We start from the raw sequence: 17,361 nt of genomic DNA, 5'->3' as shown, positions 1-17,361 counted from the left end.
GAAAACAAAAAATATCATGGCAGATTTTAACCTTAACAAATTAATAATTAAATGAACTCTAAATAGTCTAAACACACCAATTAAAATCCAGAGATTGGCAGAGTGTATTAAAAACCAAATGAAACAAAACAGGACCCAATTATATGTTCTTTGTCAGAAATTCATCTCAAATACAGGTTGAAAATCCTATGGACTCCTCTTTATAGGAATATGTGATTACTGCTAATCTATATAAAATGGAGAACAAATTTTTTTGGCAGAGAAATTAAATTGTCTCTCAAAACAATGTTCCATCTCACACTGAAAGAAACATTCACAAGGCTTTTCATTTGTTAGACTCATTTAGTTTCCAGAAATAAAGACTTCAAGCCAAAAAAATAAAGTTAGCATTTAAAGCCTGCAATGTTAGGTAAAATGTGGATACAGATGTTTAGAGTGGGAAAAATGATATTTAAAACATTCTGAGTACCTAAGAACAAATTGCTGCTTCTATTTGCCAATTCAGGGCATTTGACATTGCTCCTCAGAATAACTTTGCTATTGGAAAATTTCATTCTCACTTGCTGACAGGCTGGTATAATCTCATCCTAACAACTCCCTAGCATTTAGCTGTGTTCTAATACTTATGAAAGACAAATTTTATCCACATTTAAATCAGTTATGTAACAACATGTACTATCTCTAGGATGTTTAAAAGATTTACAAAATCAGCCTATTTCACTGCATCAAGTGGAGAAAGCGATATATCCCTAAGGCCTCCTGGAATAACTAAAAGCAGAGGTTTTAATATTTTTTTTTACAAAAAATGCCTGAGATCTCAACATCTTAGAAATGTACAACAAAAATATATGAAATAATTACAGCTCCTCTCACCTGTTTTTTTAAGTGTATATCACTGTGCTAACAAAAAGTACATTTTAATAATATAGATTCACATTCAATCTATATGTAATTCAAGTAAGGCTATTATTTCTTTAAATAGAAATACAAAGAAACAAGTACCTTTTACCATAAACGTGTTGTTTCCTATTCTTTTTCCATATTAGAAAGTATAAATACAAGTTGCAAATGAAATAAGTACTTTGTAGCATGGGTATTGTGGGAGTATTTTATTTCCCATTGCTCTGAGATTTCTCTCCCTTGTTTTTATAGTGAGATTTTTTTCATCTTGTAAAATTTATATTCTATTAATACTTTATCTATTTTACAATATATGTATTAGTTTAAAGCTTTAATCTTTTCTCAGTTTAGATTTTTATTTTCATGCTTTTTATTTTTTTTAATTTCTTTTTATTTCTTTTCAAGAGTAAAAACCTGGCTGTAGTTTTTAACAGTAGATCTCCATGCTTCTATAAATGTAAAATAATTAAGTTCACCATGTGGAAGGTTAACTGGATGTCTCAGAAAATAATCTATTTCTGGTCACTCCTAGCTGCTAAAAAAGTCATTGCTGATACCTAGCTTGATGATTTTTATGGGTGCAAGCTTACTAAATTGTTAGGATTTGGTCTGTGAAAGTGGCAATCTCTTGTGAGAACTAGAGTGTTATCCTGAAGTTCAGCAAAAACTGTCTAACTTGGTTGAAGTTAAGGCCTCACTAAATGCACTGTCATTTTTGTTTCCCTATAGGCAAAAGGACTTTTGGAAAATTCCTTGCAGCTCTGTGAAATTGTTGTCAGAACAAATGCTCCTCAGAATAGGATAATTTTTCCAACTTTCTTAAATTTGCTATTTGCCGCATATCTGGTTGAAAATGTAATGCTTAGCTTTTTTATTTTATTTTTTCCAACAAGAGATAAGATCCATACTTTGCAATTGTTTAATACAGCTTTTACGTTTCTTCTGTGCTATAGGTGTTCTATTTCCTTCCTTCTTTCCCTTCCTCATACTCCTTCACTCCCATCCCCCAGCAATTTAATTGTTGTCTGTCATATGGAGTTCTATAATCAGAATGTTGCTGACGCCGTAAAATGCTTAGTCAAATTCAGGTTTGAGATTTGTTTATTTACTGATTTAATTTTTGTTTTAAAAAGATAAAAAGCTTCATTTGTCGTAATGTGGGTTTTATCAGGAAGCCCACAGTATTTGACTGTTTCTGATTTTGTGAGGCTAGCAGCTACTGCAGATCATCAAATGCATCCTTTATTTTTATTAGGAGTTGCAAAATGGAGATATTTTAATTATATAATTCCTTCTCTGTTTATTAGCTGGAATATTTCTATAAAAAGAAACTACCTGATCAACTATTTGGTTACCCGTGGGCAGAGTTTTTAATGGAAAAAGAAGGACAAATGAGAGATTCTGTCTCATATTTACCAAAAATCAAAGTTTAATTGACATACCAGTAGACTCTCCTTAAATTGAGAAAAGGAAATATTGAATATGACCTTCCTTTTTCTCCAAATGAAAAATTAAAGTTTTCACCAAATTCTAAAAAGAGCCCTCACAAAGTAAAATCAAGTGGATTTTATACTTTTTTCTAAAAGAAAAAAATCATTTTCATTCTCAATTACACCATTGTTATTAATGATTCTGCTTTCTGAATGTGAGTCAGCCTTTTGTCTGGAGATAAAACAGTGCTACAGTGCCTTCCACCAAATGCTTATCAAACTTTACAGCAATAACTGTAAGAAAACTAATATTTCTTTTCCTAAGCCTTCTCATGTTCCAGTTTTTAAAATTCAGTTATAAATAATTTGTTCAGTTTAAAAATAGTTTGTTAGTATCCTCAGGCTTTTTGGTTAGATAGCAGTGTTGTTTATGCCTTAGATAAATGACAGTACTTCTTTACTTGGGATAAGCCATAAATCTTAAATTGCTGATGCTACATGAATGTAATTGATCATTTGTAATCACTATAATTTTGAGAAGACATATCAGCCCAAGGGCAGTGATAACAAATTTACAAATGCTTACAAGTCTATCTGGGCTCTGTTCTTTAAATGTTTTAGAGAAGCCAAATTACACATTAAAAAATAGAAAACTATCTGCTAAAGTTTTGCAATAATTATGCAAAGAAGATTTTTCAACTTTCCACCTCAAAATACTTTGTATAATTTAAAATGTAATGGATTTTCTTTTTATATAATCTATGACCATCAATACTATAAAACAAACCTATTTGTATTCAGAATCTCAGTAGTCTGAAAATGGTATATAGTTATTTGTCTGTTTTATTTACAAAGATTGGAACTAATCAGTATGTCAAATTGGGGTATAGTGTACAAAGTATCACAGAGGTTTTCTATGTAAGCTTTATAATAAATTGTTACATTACTAGCAGCTATCACTTCAGAAAAATGCTTAGTATTCAAAAGTATGCACCGCAATTTGAATATAAAAGCTAGTTATTTTTATTCGTGTGTGTGTGTGTGTGTGTGTGTGCAAACACATGAAAGCCATTGTAAAAATCAGAAGGCTTACATACCCACTGTACCCTTTAGCAGCAGGTCAAAAGAACGTTTAGCTCAGTCTCTGAGGATTTCTTTCTATTACAAATATGAAAGCAGGATGCTAAAAAAAAAGGTCTAAAATTTAATAATAAAAAAAAAGCTAACCAAGACGGCATTCTGCTTGATGGCTCCAGAGAGTAGAAAGAGATTATGTTAAAGCATAAATGGAGCTTTAACATTTTTAAATCCAGAAGGTCTAATCTAATCTAATCCTTTTCAATCCAATTTTTTAAAATGCAGCCTAGACATCAGATTAAAGCATGTGCTTTGCTTTCTAGGCCATTTTAAACAGACTCAGCATCTGTGCTTCTGATCCTCCATGCAGGAGTTTCAAAAAAAGTAATTTAAAAGAAACAAAAATACAATCAATCATACGTATATGTGTGTGTGAATACATGTGTATATATGTGTGTATATGTATGGTTTTGTTAAAACTAAAGAATTATCACTATATATCTCTATATGAACAAAAGTGGCCAATTAGATTAGAAGAATTTGTAAAGATAATATTCTGCAATGGGATTCAATAGCTCCTGCTTCACTGCCATGCCTAGTGCCAGTTGCCGCTTCAATTCATCTCATGTCCACTTTCCACTGGAGCACTAGAAGCCTCCACATAGTTTAGCAGAGCTGGCTCCACTTTCAGCTATTTCTAGTTTGCTTGAATTACCCTTTATGTGAAAACTACTGCTGAGTTAATTACCTTTAATTGATTTTCTTGCAACTCCCCAGCCAACACAGGCCCAGAGACCTGAGAGGCTCAGTCACCGGCTTCCTTCTATGCTGCAGCCTGATCTTTAAAAACATGGCATATTTCTGTCTCCTTGCATCTTTCCATGCACATTACTGGAAAAAAAAAAAAAAAAAAGAAAAACTTTTCTCTACGGGTCAATTCTCACGATTGTCCTAAAAACTTTCTATTCTCAACTTGGAATTAAGATCTATTTACTTGAGTAAAAATGCAGAACTTTTCTACCATCCTTTCTTGTGTTGTGCTTTATTACTAAATTTAAGTCCATTGTTTGTCATGACTTAGCACTAAAATAATTTACTTTATCAAAGTTTGCATTAAATGTTGTTACCTCCTCTTGCAGCCGATTGTGAGACTGCTCTTTTAAAAAGATATATTTACTCAAACTCAGATTTTTAAAGAGACCAGGGTGATTCTCTTGCTAACTATTTGAAACACTTTCTGAAAATAATTGAACAGCCTGTCGACAGTCATTCACTGGTTACAGAATAAGTGCAAATCTCCCATTTCAAAGTCCGAGTCTAGACCTGTGAAATATAATCCATAATTAGGGGTTTTCATAGTGCTTTGTTCATTCTGCTAATACTGACTTCACGTGGTATTGTGTTCAGTTAGATACATGTAGATTTTCTTTAAAACTTTGATATTCAAATCGTGGCCAGCATATCAACAGCTATGGCATCACTTAGGGTCATAAGAGTGAAGCAGAATTTCAGACCCTGCCTTGCACTACTGAATAAGGAATCGACATCTTAACGAGATACCCAGGCAAATTATTTGCACAAAGTTTAAAAAACAGTGTTCTAAAATACTGTCAACTCTTTGAAGACAGCTAACAGTATACCTTCCATACATATGCCTGGAACTGGATCTTAGCGGCCGAGTCAAATAGTTTCTGAAAAGTCATAACCCAGTTCCAATTTCTGGGTTAAAAATGAAATATTTGCTAATTTTATATATATGCATATATGTGTACGTATGTATTATAAATATATATGTAATTTATTGATAATTCATGGGAAATAATTCAGCAAAATGCTCAATACAAAAAATGTCAATTATATGTATATAGAGTATAATAATAGAGCAAATCAAATATAATAAAGATAACTGCAGTGCTTCAACCGATTTCCTACTTATTTCTGTGCATCTACGGAACATACTTCTTAGTCTGTACATGAGAATAGCACAGAAGGAGAGTAATCGATGTGACAAAACTGTTAACAAAAAAACTCTAGACAGAGAATTTATTTGTCAAGCTACCATCCTGATTCTTTCCAGACAGGTAGTTGTTTCCCGAACAGATGTAATCTCAATCCTCCAACACGTTGTCTACTCTATTTGAAATTTATATTCCTAAATTTGTCATTTTTTGTATTAGAATCATTTCAACATTTCCTTTTGCAAAGCGTTTATTCTTAATGCACTGTCAGCACTTCACAGTACATCAGCATAAGTGCATGAGTGCCGCAGCTGCCTCTGCCTAAATTCACTGCAGTCTGAATCAGAGTTCTTCGGATCTCCCCTCTGTTGCACTTCCTATCTCCCTGAAAGGCACCACTACTTTCCAGTGCTCCCTTCTCGGCCTCCATTCTCACATCTGGAGGTCAATTTAGATTAATTACTCTCCCTTTTCCTTACTCCAACTATAAATTACTATCTACATTCTGCTATTCCTTGACTAACTTTTGCTGACAGAGTCATTGTGCAAGAGAGTGCCTCTAATCTTAACACTCCATAGCTTACCATGTTCCCTGGCTCTTCATAGCTTTTGGGATAGAATTCAATTTTCTGACCACAACTATGGGACTTCTGAACTGCCCTGGTCCTCTATCCTCATTCTCTTGACCACATTCCCTCACATATCCAAGTTTTCCACTCATTCCAAATTACTTGGAATTCCCTGAGTACTCTCTGCTGTTCCTCTTCTCTGTGCTTTACTTGTACTGACTCCTACATAGCATTAAAAATAGTACAGAGGTACCTGAAAAAGCCATCAGCCAGGCCTGGGTTCCCTCCAGGTGAACGCTGCCACTGACTAGTTTTATGGCTCAGGGCAGTTTATTAATTTCCATTTATCAAATGAGGATAATAAATGTATCTCAGAGAGTGTGTAAAGATACCATGTGAAGATATACATATATTTTCATAATATATACACAAATGTATATAATCTGTGTATTTATATACATTTCTTTGTATAATAAGCATTCAGTATAGTTTGGAAGCATTGTTATTATAATTATAGTCTAAAATTCATGTTTCACATTGTATTTTTTGGGAACTTTTCTTTCCTCTTAATCTAAATTAGAATTCCCAAAGCTTCCAGAACACATTTTTATCATAATATTTATTACCATGTGTTTTTACAACCTGCTCTCTTTTATGTCTCCCTTTAAATAAACTGAGCTATTTGAGAGGACTGTGACTTTCACTTTTCAAGGTAAAAGCTTAGTATAGTACTACCTGAGAACAGAAACTCAATAAATATTGGTTACTCTACATTGTAATTTAGGTGTATAAGCTGTTATATTATTCTGTTCTCTCACTGCTATGAGCAAATACCTGGGACTGGGTAATAGATAAGAAAAGAGATTTAATTGGCACACAGTTCCACAGGTTGTACAGGAAGCATGGCTGGGGAGGCCTCAGGACACTTACAATCATGGTGGAAGGCAAGGGCAAGCAGCATGTCTTCACATGGCCAGAGAAGGAGGAAGAGAGAGTGGCGAGGTGCTACACACTGCTAAACAGCTAGTTCCCGAGATAACTCACTCTCACCACAGCACCAAGGGGGATGGTGTAAACCATGAGAAACCACCCCCGTGATCCAATTACCTCCCACCAGGCCTCACCTCCGATATTGGGGATTACAATTCAATGTGAGATTTGGGCAGGGACACAGACCCGAACCATATCAGCTGTACATCTCAAAAAATATTGTAAAGCCTCAAACATGTGTTACATGATGATTTAGTGAGTCACTGACTGAATTCTAAAACATAAAATATATAATTTCATTTGGAGATACATAAATATTTTCCCTGCACATGTTTTATTTAGATTTCATAATGTTAGATACTCCTTTAGTACATGGAGTGAAAAATAAGAATATCAATAATAATCATAATATTATTTTATTTTTTAATTTTAGTCATCTCTGTCTTGGAAAAAATGAACATTAATTTAAACATTTGGTCAAATGCTTATATGATGCCAACCCATCATCTATACATGAAGTATTAGTGAGAGACAATAGGGACTATTCTCTCTTAGTGTTTAATAGAGGAACTGTTGCAGTTCTAATGTAGATTTCACATCTCTGATACAGGTAATGAAGAATATGACCTTTTGTTTACTATGAATAGCTTCCCTATTGCCACTGTAGACAAATATTACAATTAACTATGTGTATAAAAAACTTTACAGTTTGTTGTCAAAATGGTTAATTTCTTCCAAAATATTCTAATTTATTCACCAAGAGCAAGAAACAGTGGGAACCGTTGGTTCTGTCTATTATATTTAACTAGCTATCTTCCTTTAGCTATCATCTATCTGTCTATCTATCCCACCTGAGGTAATTTGAAGGGGGATAAATAAGAACTAATGGGAAAATCATATCTAATAATACCTAATGGGAAAATCATGTTGAAAGCCTAAGGAGGTGGGGGAGGGAGAAGGGCTTCAAAGAGAAATAAAAAAATCTAGACCACATAGGAAACTGTATTTCCTGGCTCAAAATGGTAACTGAAAGTAAGTAAGCAGATAAAGGAGGTCTGTTTCTCTCTTAAAAGATCTGTGGAATAACAGAAAAATCTCTGAAGGAGTATGTAAACTCTATTCCAACAAGTTCTCTCACATAAAAAAGCTGATAAGAAGACACTGAGAAATGTGAAAATGCCACTCATCTATGACTAGAAATAACATCTGATTAATTTTAATACACTTCCCTAGGTATGGATGCCCAGATAAAGAAAGTGAAAGTAATGTGAGAAATACAAATATTTTGACCCTTGCAGAACATCTTTGCATACTTGTATCCAAAGCACCTACATCCCCACTGGCAGCTTGACAACACTCCAAACTACCATCTATTAATTAACTCAGCTATCAAATTTCCCGTCCGTTTGCCACCTGCACTGCCTGCTGCCAGGCACATGACAATCAAATGTAAACTTAAACTCCTGAAGAAAATTTTAAAATATTGCTGAATAGAAGAAAACACTAGTATGTTGTTCAACTACAAAACACTCCAGGGCGGAAGTATCCTGAGGTAACTAACTGCACAGTTGACTTAAGGCAATCAAAGCCAAAGGCTGAAATCACTGGGGTTTCCTTGACTTTAAGATCTACTGCTTTTACCATATGAAAAGAATCAGGGACTTCTGATGAAAAAACATGGAAAAATAAAAGATCACATTCCATTAGGTGTAGTTTAGATATGATGCCTGAAGAAAAAGGTACATAAGCACACCCTGACACTTGTATGGTGTTTTATTGGACTCACAGGTAGAAATGATGAATTGTTGTACATTCAGGACAAGAAGAAAAATTAAGTCTGCACTGTGACTGAACTTCCCTTAAAAACTCTCCAGGTAAATGTATAATCTTTTTCTCTGCAAGCAGATCTCATCAAACAACTAATCTTAGAGTGAAAACAATTCAAAATGACTCTTATTTCCTTGGTCATAAGTTAAAGACGTTTACTTTTCACAATGCAGGCACAAAGAAGGAAGATTTGGCCAAGCCTCAAAAATCACCTTTGCTTTCCTGAACCTAAAGGCTTAGATTGAGAAGAGAGGGCTTGAGAAATTAAAGAGTAAATAGAGATGACTGCTGCATCACTTGGTCAAGTTCTTAATTCTCTCCATCTAACGAACAATGCAACCAACCACACCTGCAAGGCTTTGGCAGTGGAGAGGGGTTTGGCTCTGCAGTCAAGTGCAGAATGTGGTTTAAAAATAAGCCTCGGAAATTTGGGGACTTTCATGAGAAACTTAATGTAATTTATTTTTCTTTTGAATAGTTTCTTAGTGAGTTTTAGAAACATTTGGTCAATGCTGTGGACAAAAGATGTGTACAGATGGTTCCACATTGAGATTAAGTATAAGATGGGAACCCATGAATGCCAGGTGATAGAAGAGTTGCTACCATCACTGATTCAGCTAGCAGCTTTGAGGATAGGAAAATTTGAGGAGGGAATATGTGTGGAGCTGGTTTTAATCTGAAGAAGGATATTGAAGAATTATGTTCAGGACAAAGTCTTATTCCAGGTGAAATTATACCTACATCCATTATACCTGGGAGAGGAAAATAATTTGAGTGAAATGTAAACCAAAATTTAAAGCACAATCTGTTACACTTTATGTAGAGGCAAGCCGAAAGAAATTATTTCTCTAAGAAATGAATTTTTGACAAAAATATGTATAAAATGGGATTTATAATGTCAAACAATAATGGCTATTGCTGTTTGATTTCATAAATCCCATTTTCTATATGTATTCAGTGCTTGCTACATGCCAAATGCTAAACATTCCGCTAATAATTTTAGATGCACCAATTCCGTTAATCCTTCCACCAGCCTTTGTGGTCGTCATAAGTTTGGCCATTTTAGAGATGAGAAAACTGAGGCTCAGAGAAACTTGTTAACTGGACTGATATCACACCTCATTTGTTATAGCAGAGTCAGACCTTAAATTCAAGTGGAATGAGGCCAGGTCTTTAACTACGATATTGTATTCCTACTCCAAAGCCTGCTCCTCTTGTTTTACCAAAAATTATTTCTGCTTTTACTTTACTTGGTTTACTGTAAGTTTAAAATATGAAAGATTCTAAGTGATTACCCCAAAAAGGGAAATAGTCATAAATCACCATTGAGAATATACTCCTAATTGGGTGAAGCAGGCTCAGAAAAGATTTTGATAGGTCAGCCAATGGGTTAAGAGTCTGGACGGTGGAATTTCAACTTTTACATATAATTTATGAGCAGTATTACTTTACTTTGCTGATCCACTGTTTTCCCATTTTGAAATGTGAGTGATAGGGTTATAAATCCCATGGGATCTTGGTGCAGGTAATTATATTTATGTATGTAAAGCAAAGCTGTTAGTTCAGTGTTTGTGAGCAGTGATTATAAGGGCCCAACAAGTGAAAGTCATGAATGAACTCTAGATATGTTGGTTACCAGAGCTCTGCAAAATAGCTACGGGTTTGAGAAAATTATTTAAGAGCAGTGCCTTCAAACAGTGATAAAAATCTGGAAATTTCCTGAGCAACTGGAAATTTCCTGAGCAGAAAAGTATTGGGATATGCTTTTTAAAACACAAAGAAGCAGACAACCTGCTTCTGGATATCCAAAGTTGGTCATGTGGTACAGAAGGTGTCTAGCACATTAAGAGTTCTGTCATTGCCCTTGCACGGGCACAGACACATAGAGAAGAGCCCACCTAGAACAAAAAGGAAAGATGGCAATAATAAGGTCTGCCCTGATATGAGATGTCGGAGTTCCTTGGAAGCAGAGACTGAGACAGGGTTTTTGGTGCACATAATTTTTGGAGGGAGGGCTTCCCTTTAGAGAAAATAAGGGAAGCAAACAGGAAAGTAGAAAGAGTCTAGGGAGGATGTGGCTTCAGGTAAAGTCTACTCTTTGGCTGATGTATAAATTGCACAGCAGAGTTGGACCGTCTTCAGATAGCGAGTTGGGATTTGGGACTTTTTGAAACCCTATATGCACCAGTCCTCGCATGCTAGGGACAGGAGTGATTTGTCCTCCCAGGCATCCTTGGGAGAGATGGTTTCTGTCAGCTGAGGGCAATGCTTCAGGGAAGGTATGGTGTAAGCACTCTCAGTGGTGGGGGGATGAGTAAACTGAGAAAGGAGATGTGGGGCAGGCAACAACAGCCCCTATCAGGGAGAGCTACTGAAATTTATTCAAGAAATTGCAATAGTAAATAGAGATTAAAGTACAAGTCACCCATGGGCAGAGAAAATGGCAGGAGTCTATGGATAGAGGTGATTACAATGTCATGGAAGGATTCCTTTAAATCTAAGGGAATTGTCTTAGGAAAGCTGATATATCAATGGTTTCCTTACCCAGATGATCTGGGACTCTGCAGACGTATGGGACAAATAGTTGCTGAAGAAAGAGATGGGAAGTATGGTAGCCTGGTTTATAGCTGGTGTATGGAGGGTAGGGCAGGGTGATGGTGGATTGTGAAGTTCAGCAGGAAAGGCATAACCAGAAAGAAAACAGGAACATCTTATAAATCACAGTCTGGGAGAATTTAAGCTCCCAATTACCAGAATTTTGCCAAGTAAAATGATTTTCTTCAGAACCAAGATATTTGAACAGCAGTATATATTTAGAGCCTTGGGATTATAAGGTAGAGGAATTGGATAGAGGATATCCCAAAATCTCTTATAGTCAAGGTAACTAATCTTTGGCTGGACATCAAAGCTGGAATCTCAACTGTGCCCTTTTCAGTCTCCTTAATGCCTGAGTGCTGTGAATTTTGCCATTATTATTTTTAGATTCTCCTCAGATTTTCTTTCTGAAAATCTCATCTTATTAGACTTTTTCATACTCTTTCCAAGCCTACATGTGTATATAGTGCCTGTTTGGGGGCATATAAAGAGGTTGGAGTTTATCTGATTAATTCTAGGACTTGGAGGAGTTAGTGGAGGAGTATCAGTCAGAATGTGGACACTGAGAGTAAAGAGAGTTGGGATATTTGAACATACAATATCCTTTTTTGCTTAGCTCCTTCCTTCACTGATTTTCTCTTCTTGTTCCAACTCAGTACCAATATGAAAAAAGCAGTAGGGCATTGCAAAATAATCATTCATTTTTTTTGGACTCTAGTAAATGTTATATACTATAAAGACCAGGTCACTTTGACTGCTGTAATCATTTCCTAACTCTCTGCTTTTGGTCTTGCTATCCCACTCATCTGAAATGTGCTTTCTGAAGCACACATTTTATTACGTCCTGTTTAAAGCATTTCAGTTGCTCCTCATGCCCTGGGTTCCCCTCTGACCTAATCTCTTGCTGTACTGGGTCTCACTCACACTCACTGTTAGCTACATTGAGTTCTCAGCTCTCCAGGTCATTGCCCATACTGTTCTGTCTCCCTGGGATGCCCATATCCACTTCTTCACTTGGCTACCACTCACTTTTCTTGGGTGACTTGGGTGTTCTGTCTTTTGGAAAGCCTTTTATCAATCCCTACCCCAAACCAGAGAGGGAAGACTTAACCCCCTGGACTTCCCTGACTTCTCACTTATAGCCGTGTCTTACAATTGCCTCCTTACCTGCCTGTCTCCTTAACTCTAATTAAAAATCCTTGAGTATATATTTCTTTTTTTTTTGAGACGGAGTCTCGCTCTGTCACCCAGGCTGGAGTGCTGTGGCCGGATCTCAGCTCACTGCAAGCTCCGCCTCCCGGGTTCACGCCATTCTCCTGCCTCAGCCTCCCGGGTAGCTGGGACTACAGGCGCCGCCACCTCGCCCGGCTAATTTTTTGTAGTTTTTAGTAGAGACGGGGTTTCACCGTGTTAGCCAGGATGGTCTCGATCTCCTGACCTCGTGATCCGCCCGTCTCGGCCTCCCAAAGTGCTGGGATTACAGGCTTGAGCCACCGCGCCCGGCCGAGTATATATTTCAATAACACTTCTGTTCCAAGATTATAATACATTGTAGGCCTCGAATAAATGTTTGAATGAAGGACTGTATCATCACAATTGTAGTCATAGAGCAACCTGCATAAATCGAACACATTTCTTAGGGTGTATTGTGGACAAGTTACATTAAATGATTTCATTTTTATTCATTAGTTTTCTGCTATGTGGGGCCTAACAATTGGAGAAAGTCTCTTCTTAGCTGAAAGCATCCTTGTATTAAAGTCTCTTGTGGGAATACATAGTGTTTGAAGAGAACTCAAGTGCAAGTGTATGGCTACTTATTTTCATCCTAACTTTACTAATGTAGTTATAGAAGGAAAAATAATTCATTAGAAATATTAAGGGTAGTGGAATTAAAATCTACCTTAGAATTTATGAGCTGCTTGCCACTTATTTAGTAAGTAATCCTGACAATATATCACTATCTTAATAAAAATTTCATATTTACACTCTTTAAAGAGAGCTGTGATTTTTCTTGAAATATTTTTGATGACTTAGTTGACTCAACTTGTTTCATGGTATGAATGAGGTCAACGATACAGTAGACAAATTAGCTTGATGCAGAATGATTTTCTCCTTAGACTTATTTACTGTTTTTATAAACTAGCAGACACAAATCATCAAATATCAGAAGAACAACAACATAGAGTGTAGTCAGGAGGGGAAGGGAGGAAATTCTGAGGGGAGCACTGGAATGTAGTTATTGATGCAATTATTTGTAAGTCACATTGTTCCAAAAAAAGTACTGACGGTAGAATCAATGGAGTAACCATAAAATAAAACAAAATAAATTTAAGTAAGAAAAATGATCAAAGAGAAAAGTGAAGAGCAAGATGAAGCTAAGAATGAGATTCTTATGTAAGAAGCATTGATAAAGTCCAATGGCACATGTTGTTCTCTTTTGCTTATATCAAGTATGAATTTGTTTTGAGCAGAGAGTTGTCAGAGGAAAAAGGATAAAACTGCTTCACTTTCCTTCGTCTTTATGTCTCCCAAAATCTTATCAAAGAGGAGCCAGCCAGTGTGTTCAACTCTTCCCAAGCCTCATTCCATAAACCCTTCAAAGTTCTTTCATGCTAAAAGGAGAGGTCAGCTCAGTAAAACAACAGCACAGCTTGTTGAATTGCAGTTGTCAGAGTCACTTTGGGAGGACAACATGGCAGCCAAGTCCTGTTAGTGAAAAAGGAATGCAAGGTTTTAGTGACAGTGTTTTTTACTACCTGAATTCCACACACTTTGACGTCCACCTGAACTCCACTTTTAGACTCTGCCTGGCTACCATTCTTGGAATCACTATGGCTGTTTGCAGAAGGTCCAACACTTGTTTATCTCCTCAAAACCTCTCCTTTCTCCATGTTTACCTTTGCTAATGTGTGGTAAATGTGGCATAACAAAAGTACACACTGCCTGTAAAATCTCTTTCCTTCTTGCCCTGCAAATTTATGCTTAAGAGGATTTAGACTTATCACCTCCTTACTGGAACCACACATCATTGGCTGTCATTTCTTTTCTTGCTCTTAACAACTATCTGAAAAATATCAGTCTCCCAGAATCCAAAATTTGTAGTTAATATAGTCCAGTCCTTAACAACCTTGCCGGAAGTGAAGGGATGCACTAAATTGCTCAAATTAATCATGGTGCCCACACCTGGGGAAAAGTGTAGTTGAAACACTTGAGCCATAAAACCAGATGGTACACTATGTTGATAGAAGCTGTTTGCCTAGAAACTGAAGCAGATTTGTAAACACTAAATCAATATTTGAGAGTTAGGTGCCAGCTGTTTTTCAGGATGCCATTAAGTGACTGGAGCTCATCAGCAGGTCTCAAATAAGAGGCATCTTTCAGCCTGGCCACTGCAGCTACATTCCTCTGTTTCACGGCAGCCAGGTGAACATTTCAGCCATTTCCATAGGACTCGACAAACCTAACACAGATTGTCACCACACTACCATGAGTTTTTTCTTAAGCGTTTTATTCATTTAGTGCTGGCAATAACTAACTAATGGACTGACTGTTTATTTGCTTGGCATCCCAGCCTAAATGCTCATTGACCAGTGATTCACTTGACTTGCATGTGGTTTTGGTTTAATTTGCCATTTTACTGTTGCCAGGGACCCTAGTGGTTTACACTTGCCATGCACCAATAAACTTTTTTATAATTGGAGAGATCTGTTTTGCTCCTTGATGCCACATGGCAGAGGGACCTTAAAAGCAAATTAATAATAACAGCAGTTAAATGAGCATTTTATCAAATCACTTGTTTGGGAATAGCTGAAATCAATATGTTAGATTTAGTTCCAACAAGCAATAAAAAGGTTGTTTCTATGATGCCTAACCTGTGAAGCCAAACATTTCAGCAAAAGCTGATGTGGTTTTCAAGTTTTTATGTTTACTTCTATTAAACTTGAATGCAGTTCCACCCAGATCTCATTGTATATATTTCCTGTCCTATTAAATGGAAACTCTATGGATAAAACAGGAAGTTAATGTTTATAGGAGAGTCTTGTTTGAAGTAGGGAGACAGACTTAGTAACTTTATATCTTTTTAGCACGCTATATTCTGTAGAAATAAAATTTGAAGTCAGAATTACTATGAGTTTTAATTTTTGCCAATTAAAAAACATTGTTCATTATATCAGCAAGTCATTTAACTGCTCAGAGTGCATCTCTTCGTCTAAAATAGGGAAAAATCTCCTGTAGATTTTATGAAGATTGATTAAAATAACATATGCAGAAACACAGTAAACTATGGTGACTTAGGCATAAATTATTGTTACTACTACACATTCTATAACTGAAATGTTTTAAATATGTAGTTTTTTAAAAAAATGCTAAGATCCTAACTTCAATAATATATACTAGATTTATGTTTGAAAAGCTTACTGTATTTAGGATGTCAGTTCATCCTAAAATAATTTAAAAATAAAGGGAAGTACATGTATTAATTTTGGGTGTCCTCAGATTTAGCAATGTTTTGACAAAAATACCAGTTCTTTGGTGGATGGTTTGAGGAAAAGGCTGGGTGATGGTGATAATGTAGTTGTAAATTTATATGATGGTCTAAATTAGTAATACTATTCCATATAAATTTAACAATTAAGACATTTTATGATAATATAAAAATATACTATAAACCTAAAATATTTAAAATAGTTTAGAACTGGCATTCGAATTAGCAGATACATCAGAATAAAATAGAATAGCCTTAAACTAACACATATGACCATGAAGTATATGGTTAATTGGAATGGAAAAAATCAGTTATTTAATAAATGGTGCTGAAACAACCAGCTATATTAAAAAAACCATGACAACAACAGGCTTGTAGATTCCCACCTCATGCCATATGAGTTCTAAGCAGATTAAGGAAATATATATAAAGTGGATACAAGAAACAAAATTGGAAGAAAATACAGGTTATTAGCTAATGGTGGTAAAGAAAACTACTTTCTAAGCATAAAATTAAAACAAAAAGATTTGTTGACCATATAGAAATAAAAATTAATATCGTAAAAAATTTCAACCAAATTTATGTGGAAATAAAGAACTTTACAATATTTACAATTAAATCAAGTTTGAACAGCCTTAATTTATAAAGAACTCCTATATGCCAGTAATAAAAAAAGATAGTATTCCAAAAGAAACTGAGCCTAGGAGAAAAGCAAATAATTCACAGAAGATAAATACAGGAAACTTGCAAATTCATCCAACAATTAAAATATACATTTAAAAGAGCCATTATTTTTAAAAAGCATCATTATAACATATTCTACCTCCAAAGTTACCATATAATTTACAATTTAATTAAAAAAAATTTAAATTAAACAAATTGAAACATAGCTAACCAAACAATTAAATATAAATGTTTGATTAAAAAAGACTTGAAATAATATGATTTTCTCAGCATGCCTTTTTGTAGTTGTCCAATTCTTGTGCATTAATTTTCTGAAGTAGTCAAGTAGTATTTCAGGAAGAAAGGTAGAATAAAGGAGGTATCTGTAATTAAATGTGAATAAAGTAAGCACCTTTCCAAATGGATATATAATAGCTTGCTGTTTAGAAAAAGATACCTTTTAAGCCAGTTACATTCTCAGTAACTCTTTTAGAAAATTAGAAGAAAAAAACATAGAGTCTACCTAGTTATCTGTTCTCCTTTGGTTTTTCAGAAAACCAAGTTTTTTTGTTGTTGTTTCTTTTTCCCACATAGACAATAATCAATTCTCCACATAGACAATAATCAATTATTCTTCATAGCTCAACTGATTAGAAATGTGGTTTTCGATGAGAATCACTTGAACCCGGGAGGTGGAGGTTGCAGTGAGCCAAGATCGCACCACTGCACTCCAGCCTAAGTGACAGAGTAAGACTCCACCTCAAAAAACAAAAGAGAAAAAAACTACAATAGAGATGTATGTTAAAGAGAATATAAGTTCTTAAGAAGTTGCATCGGGGGGCGGAGCAAGATGGCCGAATAGGAAT

The sequence above is a fragment of the Colobus angolensis genome, unplaced genomic scaffold (genome assembly GCF_000951035.1).
Source record: "Colobus angolensis palliatus isolate OR3802 unplaced genomic scaffold, Cang.pa_1.0 Scaffold180, whole genome shotgun sequence".
In the NCBI taxonomy this organism is placed as follows: Eukaryota; Metazoa; Chordata; class Mammalia; order Primates; family Cercopithecidae; genus Colobus; species Colobus angolensis.
Note: the sequence above shows the minus strand (reverse complement) of the source record.